We start from the raw sequence: 10,007 nt of genomic DNA on the forward strand, positions 1-10,007 counted from the left end.
ACAAGTATCCACTTCCGAACATAAATGAGTTGTTTGAACAGTTGAAAGGGGCTAAGATCTTCTCTAAGCTCGATCTCAGAATGGGCTATCATCAAATTCGCATTCGCGGAGAGGATATTCCGAAGACTGCTTTCACGACTAGTTTTGGCTCGTATGAGTATACGGTCATGTCTTTTGGTCTGGCAAATTCTCCTCCGACATTTTGTCGAATGATGAACTACATATTCTCTTTGTTCAAGAATGAGTTCGTCTTGATGTATCTCGATGATATTCTGGTCTTTTCAGAAACTGAGGAAGAACATGAAGAACATCTCAGGCTGGTGCTTGATAAGCTGAGAGAGCACAAATTCTATACCAAGTTTTCCAAGTGTGAGTTCTGGTTGAAAGAAGTCGTCTATCTTGGTCACATCATATCTGCCGAGGGCATCAAAGTTGATCTGTCGAAGGTGCAGGCCATTGTTGAGTGGGAACCTCCGTAGAATGTGAAGCAGCTTCGAAGCTTTCTCGGGCTTGCAAGCTATTGTAGAAGGTTCGTTGAGAACTTCTCCAAGATTGCTAAGCCTCTATCAAATCTTCTTCAGAAGGATGTGAAGAATGCTTGTTCTCTAGAGTGTCAGTTGGCCTCAAAGAGAAGCTCACCTCTACTCCAGTCTTGGTTCCTCCTGATGACTCCAAACCTTACCAAGTGTTCTGCGACGCCTCTCTTCAAGGTCTTGGTGCAGTTCTGATGCAAGAGAAGAAAGGGGTTGCTTATACCTCCAGGCAGTTGAAGCCAGCGGAGAAGAATTATCCTGTGCATGATCTTGAGCTGGCAGGAGTGGTACATGCTCTGATGACTTGGAGAAACCTCTTGTTGGAACGAAAGGTTGAAGTGTTCACCGATCACAAGAGTCTCAAGTACATATTCACCCAGCCTAACCTGAATCTCTGGCAAACTCGTTGGGTGGAAATGCTCCAAGATTTTAATCTGAGCGTTGAGTACACGCCACGCAAAGCTAATGTCGTGGCAGATGCTTTGAGCAAGAAGGCTTACTGCAACAGTCTCATTCTGAAGCCTCTCCAGCCTGACCTTTGTGAATCTTTCAGAAAGCTCAACCTTCAGTTAGTACCTCAGGGATTTCTTGCAAATCTTCAGATCTCTCCTACCTTGGAAGATCAGGTCCGAGTAGCACAACTTCTTGATGCAATGGTGAAGAAAGTCAAGATTAGCTTGGCAAAGGGACTTCCCAAATATAAGTGCTTCAGTGTTGATGCCAGAGACATGTTGTTTTTTGAGGATCGTCTTGTCGTTCCAAAAGGTGATCTCAGAAAGTTAATCATGGAAGAAGCTCATGACTCTCTACTCTCTATACATCCAGGAAGCTCCAACATGTATCAGGACTTGAAACAGACCTTCTGGTGGACTCGCATGAAGCGTGAGATTGCTCAGTTCATAAATGAATGTGATGTATGTCGAAGGGTGAAAGCAGAGCATCAATGTCCAATAGGTCATTTGCATCCTTTGCCCATTCCCGAGTGGAAGTTCGACCATATTGAGATGGATTTCGTCACCGGGTTTCCGAAGTCTAAGAAGGGTAATGATGCCATCTTCGTCGTCATTGACAAGTTGAGTAAAGTGGCTCATTTTCTTCCAGTCAAGGAATTCATCTCTGCAGCTGAGCTTGCAAAATTGTACACTTCTAGGATAGTGTCTTTGCACGACGTGCCTATGATGATTTCTTCGGATCGCGGAAGTATCTTCACTTCTAAGTTCTAGGACTCTTTTCAGTCTGCGATGGGCACGAAGATACGCTTTAGCACAGCTTTTAATCCTCAGACTAGTGGTCAAGTGGAGCGAGTCAATTAATTTCTTGAGGATATGCTGAGAGCCTGTGTTATCTCTTTTGGCATGAAGTGGGAAGACTGCCTGCCGTTCACTGAGTTCTCGTATAACAATAGTTATCAAGCTAGTTCACGCAAAGCTCCGTTTGAGATTCTCTATGGCAGGATGCCCCGTACCCCACTCGACTGGTCTGAGACCGGCGAGCGTCAGATTCTTGGGAATGACTTGATAGAAGAAGCTGAAGAGATGTGTCGGGTCATTCGGGATAATCTCAGAGCAGCGCAGTCCCGTCAGAAGAGCTATTATGATAGCAAGCATCGTGACATGTCTTATGAGCTCGATGACGTTGTCTATCTCAAGGTGTCCCCTATGAAGGGTACACAACGCTTTGGCATCAAAGGCAAGCTTGCGCCTCGTTTCATTGGTCCTTTCAGAGTTGTTGGCAAGAGAGGCGACCTTGCGTACCAGCTCGAGCTCCCATCAAACTTTGCAAATGTGCATGACGTGTTCCATGTCTCTCAGCTCCGGAGATGCTTCAAGATTCCCGAGCGCACTGTTCATCTTCAAGACATCGACCTTGAACCCCACCTATCTATCGTCAGCATCCAATTGCGATTCTCGAGGCGACTGAGCGCAAGACCCGCAACAAGACTGTCAAATGTCTCAAAGTGGAGTGGTCACACCATTCCGATAAAGAGGCCACTTGGGAACGCGAGGATCACCTCCGTTCTGAATTCCTAGAGTTCTTTTAGTCTTAGATCTTGGGTCGAGATCTTTTTGTAGCATGGGAGAGTTTGTAATGCCCCAAGAGTGTAACTTGCCTTATTTGGAACCTTCTGTATGTGGGTCCATCTTGTCATTGCCATGAGAGCTCAATGCATAGGTTATTTCATGTGATGTCACCTTGTCTTGTTTTCCCTTTGCATTCATGCATCCATTCATCCATGCCTCTTTGTATAGTTATTCTTGTGATCCATGTTGTGGTGTGTCATGTGATGATGTGATGTTGATATGTGAAGTGAGGTGGGTGTTGTTTGTAAGTAGGAAGCATCTACGTTAGTTGCAATAGGTTTTATAAAACTTCCCTTCTCTATTTTCTCAAGCTCTAGTTTCTCTTGCTCCATCCTTGATTCAAAATTGTCCATATTTCTAAGTGAATTGTGGTGGATGTGATGCTTGGTTTCAGTGATTCTGAACTTTGTTTGAGAGGTGCAAAATATTCACAAAACAGTGGATTAAATTCTGTTTTGTAAATATTTATATGCTCCAAAAATTCCTTTTCTATTTTATTCAAATAGGTCATAATTTCTTATGACCACGGGCATTTTTATTTTTATTTTTGGTGCCATAGGTTTCCCTGGGAGCTTATTTGTTTTACTGGTGTTGGTTTTAAATAAGAAACCCGAGTGGGTTTCTTTTCTCGTACCTGTCGCCAACATGGGCCTACTTCCCCCTCCCGAGGCCCATCAATCCCTCTCTGTTTCCCCAGCGAGAGCCCAAGCGCGCTCCACCTCCTTCCTCCTGACGGTGTCGTCCCCGCGCTTGCTTTCCTTCAGAAGCATCAGAGAGAGAGCGAGGGAGTTGATGGCGTGCATCCCATCCGCGACCTTATATCCTAGACGTGTGTGCCCAGTAGCCTAGGGTTCCATGTCCCCCCTCCTTGCGCCACCACTCTCCCTCCATCTCTTCCTCCCTTCCCCAAGGTAAGATCTGTAGAGGGTAGCAGAGGAGTAGAGTAGTGCGCCACCATCGTCCACCGCGCGACCATCGCCTCCGGCACCGGCCAGCATGTCCGGAGCTCAGGGGAAGCCCCCGCGTTCCATTCCCGTCGTCGTTGAGGTCGGGGCGAGACTGATGACCCACAAGTATAGGGGATCAATCGTAGTCCTTTCGATAAGTAAGAGTGTCGAACCCAACGAGGAGCAGAAGGCTCTGATAAACGGTTTTTAGCAAGGTAATAACTGCAAGCACTGAAGGTAGCGGTAACAAGTGATGGTGTAGCGAGGTGAAAGGTAGCAAGCGCAAAGTAACAAGTAACAAGTAGTAGCAACGGTGCAGCAAGTGGCCCAATCCCTTTTGTAGCAAGGGACAAGCCTGAACCAAGTCTTAAACGAGGAAAAACGCTCCCGAGGACACACGGGAATTTCTGTCATGCTAGTTTCATCATGTTCATATGATTCGCGTTCGTTACTTTGATAGTTTGATATGTGGGTGGACCCGCGCTTGGGTACTGCCCTTACTTGGACACGCATCCCACTTATGATTAACCCCTCTCGCAAGCATCCGCAACTACGAAAGAAGAATTAAGACAACGTCTAACCATAGCATTAAACTAGTGGATCCAAATCAGCCCCTCACAAAGCAACACATAGACCGGGGTTTAAGCTTCTGTCACTCCAGCAACCCATCATCTACTTACTACTCCCCAATGCCTTCCTCTAGGCCCAAATATGGTGAAGTGTTATGTAGTCGACATTCACATAACACAAATAGAGGAAAAGACAACATACAACATATCAAAATACCGAACGAATATCAAATTCACATGACTATTATCAGCATGAGTTATCCCATGTCCTCGGGAACAACAGTAACTACTCACAAAGCATAATCATAATCATGATCAGCGGTGTAATGAATAGCTTCAAGGATCTGAACATAAACTCTTCCACCAAGTAATCCAACTAGCATCAACTACAAAGAGTAATCAACACTACTAGTAACCTTACAAGTACCAATCGGAGTCGTGAGACGGAGATTGGTTACAAGAGACGAACTAGGGAGTGGAGAGGAGATGGTGCTGATGAAGATGTTGATGAAGATGCCTCCCCTCCGACGAGAGGAGTGTTGGTGATGACGATGGCGATGATTTCCCCCTCTAGGAGGGAAGTTTCCCCAGCAGGATCGTCCTGCCGGAGCTCTAGATTGGATCTTCTCAAGTTCCGCCTCGTGGCGGTGACGAAACCACGAAAAACCTCCCGATTGATTTTTTCTGGAACGAAACCCTTCATATAGCAAAAGAGGGGGGCTAGTGGGCCGTCAGGGAGCCCACAAGCTTGCCCTCCGCCACCATGGGGTGGTGGTGGTAGTGCTTGTGGCGCCCTGGTGGCCCCCCTCCGGTACTTCTTTCGCCCAGTATTTTTTATATAATCCCAAAAAAATCCAGTAACTTTTCAGGGCATTTGGAGATGTGCAGAATAGTGGACTAAGATTTGCTCCTTTTCCAGTCCAGAATTCCAGCTGCCTGAATTCTCCCTATTCAAATAAACCTTGCAAAATAAGAGAGAAAAGGCATGAATATGGTACCACAAAGTAATATAACAGCCCACAAAGCAATAAATATCAACATGAAAGCATGATGCAAAATGGACGTATCAACTCCCCCAAGCTTAGACCTCGCTTGTCCTCAAGCGAAAACCAGGTTCCAAAAACATGTCCACATGTTGAGGGACGAAGGTGTCGACAAAACATAATACGGACATGAGGGCATCATGATCACACATAGGACAGCAATACATCATAAATATTCTTATGGGAAAGTAACAATTCCTTCACAAAGCAAAGCATGAAGCAAAAACCCTTACCGAGAAGAAACCAACAACAGTCCAAAGTCATTCAAGCAATTGCAATTTATCACAACATCAGAAACAGTCAAGTAAGAGCTTGTAAGGCAAATCCACATACTCAATCATCTCTTTTGTTTTCCACAATTGTTACAACTCACGTGGTATTTATGGTGTCGAAGTTTCAGCTGGACACAGAGGAAGATAGGGGCTTATAGTTTTGCCTCCCAACTATTTACCTCAAGGGTAAAGTCAACAATAATAAAGCATAAGTACTCAACTCCAAGTTGATATATGAATATAGATCTTTCCCAAGCATGTGACGGTATCCAAGACAAAGGCAAAAATAGGGAATTGGTGAAGATCACCATGACTCTTACAAGGGAACAAAAGTAAAGGTACAAGATAGGCCCTTCGCAGAGGGAAGCGGAGGTTGTCATGCCCTTTTGAGGTTTGAATGCGTGTCCTCTTAGTGCGGAGGAACATCACTTTATATTGGCTCCTGTGATAAAGAACTTTATTATGCAGTCTGTCGCTTTTATGTCTTCCTCATCACAGGTTCGTACAAAGCTTATTTTCCACACACTAATAGATCATACATATTAGAGAGCAATTTTTATTGCTTGCACCGATGACAACTTACTTGAAGGATCTTATTCAATCCATAGGTAGGTATGGTGGACTCTCATGGCAAAACTGGGTTGGAGGTTTATGGATGCACAAGTAGTATCTCTACTTGGTGCGGGAGTTTTGGCTAATATGAGGTGGAAGCAATCGTCACATGCTACGGGATCTCTAATCATATAACATTGTTTGGAACCAAGCAAACACAATTCATTATGTTGTCTTCCTTGTCCAACATCTACTCCTAAGCATGTAATAGTTTGGTGAGTGCTCACAATTGTAAAAAGTGTCTAAGATGATATATTTATATGTGAACCTCTCTTTCCTTATTACTTCTTATTAGTTGCAACAATGACTGAGGTCTATGTTGATTTATTCTCAACAAGTTTCAATCATCATACGTGTCATAAGTGAAGTTATCACTTTCCATAAGATCGTCTCATGATCTTTCATGCTATCGTTCTTTTCATACTTTTGATCATGGCACAAAGCAAAGCCCTTGACTAAGATACTCTTTATTATATAGCTTGCGAGCTCGAATACATCGGGGGAGAGGCAAAAGAAAAAGACTCAAACTAAAAACTAAAGACTTATTCCTCTAAGAGAGGAAATAAAAACTAAAAAGGAAAGAACTAAAACAAACATAAAAGCAAAAGATATAAAGGTGATACGATGCCAGGGCAACTCCCCCAAGCTTGGCAGAAGCCAAGGGGATTGCCCATACCAATGCTTAGTTATCTTCCTTCGGTGGTGATGGTGGTGGAGTTGTCGAAGCAGTCTTGATCTTGTCTAATTTCCACTTGAACAAAAAGTTCTGCTCCCTTAAATCGTCATTTTCCTCCTCAAGCTTCAACACTCTATGGCAAAGCTCCTCCTTACTCTCCTGCAAGAAACGAGAGGGGATAAATGTAACATCCCAAAATTATAAATTTTGGAATGTTAATATAATTATTAGATTGATTGTTTGTTTGTTTGAGTGATTGAAACTTGAGTGGAATTTGAAACTTCTCAAAAAAATGAGAGGGAATAAAATGACTTCCCAAAAATTTCTATTTTGAATCCCTTTTCAATTTTGAGTTTGAATATTTTCAAAACCCTTTGATTAAAAAAAAATCAAACGAGAGGAGGAAAATGACCCTCCAAAATCAGAGACTATGTCTTGATTCAAATTTTAAGTATTTGCAATTTATTTGAAATTCAAATTCCTTTTCATTTTAAAGTTATTGCAAAAAAATAAAAAAATTTAAAAAAATTATTTTTTTGGTTTTGAAAATATGTTCATGTTTTAGAAAATTTTATTCTGAAAATTTTGATATATAATATGTCTATATAAAATGTTCTCTCTTTTTTATTTATACGTTTTTCTTCTTTGTTTTAAAAAAAATTTGTTCGTTCGCAAAAAAAAAAACAAAGGCCACTGCTGGCCGTAACGGCTCATGTGGCCGGCCAAAGTCTTTCAGCCCATGCGGCACTTCTTCTCTCTTTTTTCTATTTTCTCCTCTTTACGTATATGTTTAGTCCCACATTGCCTATCTATGGACCATTAGACCTCCCTTCCACCTATAAATATAGATCCACAGGAGCATCCAAAAATCACCTATTTCGGGTTAAATCGATCTTTTGGTTTAACTAGATTTATTAAATAAAAATATTTTTTTCTTCTCTTCGGCGGGATTTCTCGAAGTCGTCTCCTCATTGGAATTAATTCTTACTCTGCATTTTAAAGATATTTCTCTTCATATTTTTTTTTATACTCCCGTAGTTTATTATTTCTAGACTAGTATTCCTACACTAGTATACGGTAGAGTAATTAGATATATTATTTAGTCTTCATATTTACACATTAGTACTAGAATTCTTTTAGACATAGCACTTTTCTTCCGTAAAACAGCTTGGCCCTGATTTTTCAAATAGCCATAACTTTTTACTCGTTTATCCGAATTAGATGAAACCAACGCCTAGAGTTTCGTCTTGATCCCACCTATCCGATGAACCTATCATATCAACTTTTTTGAAATTTTCAAATTTCGAAATTTGTTCATATTCACATTCAAACTTCTTTTGATCATATCTTTTTATCCGTAGCTCCGTTTTAGATGAATTCAATTGCGTCGGATTCGTATCAAAGTAATCTTTCCGTTTGTATCATTAGTTTTAACTTTTCAACTTATAATTTTGATCAAATCAGATTTATCTATTAGTGCCCAAAAGTGTTCACATCGTTTTAAGCCGATTCAATGTTATATTGACGTATTTGTATCTTTTGATCCGCTAGTTCAAATCTAGTAATTCTTTTTCTACACGCTCATATTGATCTCCTATATCTAGTAGCATCATTAGTTTCGACCTTTGAACCTTACAAATTTGAGCGATTCAAATTTGTATTAGAACATTCATTTGATCTTATCTTGCAAATCGTACCACCTTTTCAATTGATTCCTTTTACCCCTAAACACTCATGTCATATATTTTTGTACGTAACCATCGTACTTCAGTTCAACTTCTCTTGACCTTTTGAATGCAAATTCAATTCATACTTCAATTCGCTATAACTTGCGTTGTAGTGCTCCATTTCAAGAAATTGTTTCTACAAATAAATTATTATGTCTTATACTATTTGGCAAACAACATTCATGTTGTTCTCCCAATATTTTTTATCATCTCCCATAGTGTATGCAAGTCGAGCTTATATAGCAATAGTTCATCGTCCATTACCTCTTTTGATCTCATTCATGCACCTTCACTTTACAACACACTTAGGACCTTTTTATTAAACCTTAGTACGTCGTTATTTTGTACCAAGACATGTTGTGTTCTTATGTTCTCTTGGTTCTTCCTTTTTGGCATGAATGTTTATTGAATGCTATTTGTTTACGATAGATTGCTCGGAGTGTGGCGAGTAGAATTATCAGGATTTTGAGAGTGACTATCTTCATCAAGTAATACCAGGCAAGTCATTTGATCATGTATCACCTATGTTTTTATGCATCGTAGTTCTACCATCCTATGCCCAATTTGCATGCTGAGTAGGTACTTGGAAATTTTAGTATAGATTGTAGTATCATGTGGTAGGCACACAACAACCCCGATACTTGGCCCCGGGACGACAAATTTCATATTGTTATGCTTGAGTAGACGGGATTTCGGTTGAGTGCATAACACGAGTGATGCGAGGTTGATTAAATAATCAAGACCGGTTAAGACAAGATTTTCAATACCTCGGACACAATGCAACTCTGGGTGAAGGACGGTTGATCGGCTCCCTGGAGAACCCAGTGGATGACCCGGGATGCTGGAGAGGCCATGACATCCTACGGAAAGCTTCACCCAGGCTCAAAGAGACGGATGGATATTTTCAAGACCCAAGGCTTACCTGCACAGCCACAAGTCATTATGGGCTCTGGCTTGGTTGGACAACGCGGCGACTCTGGACAGGCGCTGCTAGCAGATGTAGAAGAACGGTAGGATTGGATGGGCACCGACAGGGATTCAGAGGGACCCGTTGAAAGACCATGTTTTGATCATCCGGTCTTCAAACACCCTGAAGTGCGAGGACATACTCGGAGGCGATCAAAGCTTGTGGGGAACGTGTGCAAAACTCTGCAGAGTACTCAAACCTAATCGATTAGCCGTGTCCACGGTCATGGACAACTTGAGCCAAAGGAACTGAAGTTATCTGGATTTCTCAACACCATTATATATATTTGATGAGGGTAATTATTGACAACTCGGGTACGAGAATTGGTTGGCGGAACCATCTCGTTAACAACCAACAATGTAGTAATATTTTGCTTTTAGCCCTCTCTTGATGTAGGAGAAAACTTGCTTTTCGCTAAAAACTTATAGCCCCGCCTGCCATATATGCATATAGTATAGATGATTACTTTTTACCCCTCTCCTATGTGACTTGCCAGCATATTCAATATGCTGACCTACACGGCTGCAACGTCTTATGTTGCAGATATTTTTCTTCAACGAGTAAGAGTACGATTCAGGGT

This window comes from Hordeum vulgare, chromosome 6H (assembly GCF_904849725.1).
Source record: "Hordeum vulgare subsp. vulgare chromosome 6H, MorexV3_pseudomolecules_assembly, whole genome shotgun sequence".
Lineage (NCBI taxonomy): Eukaryota > Viridiplantae > Streptophyta > Magnoliopsida > Poales > Poaceae > Hordeum > Hordeum vulgare.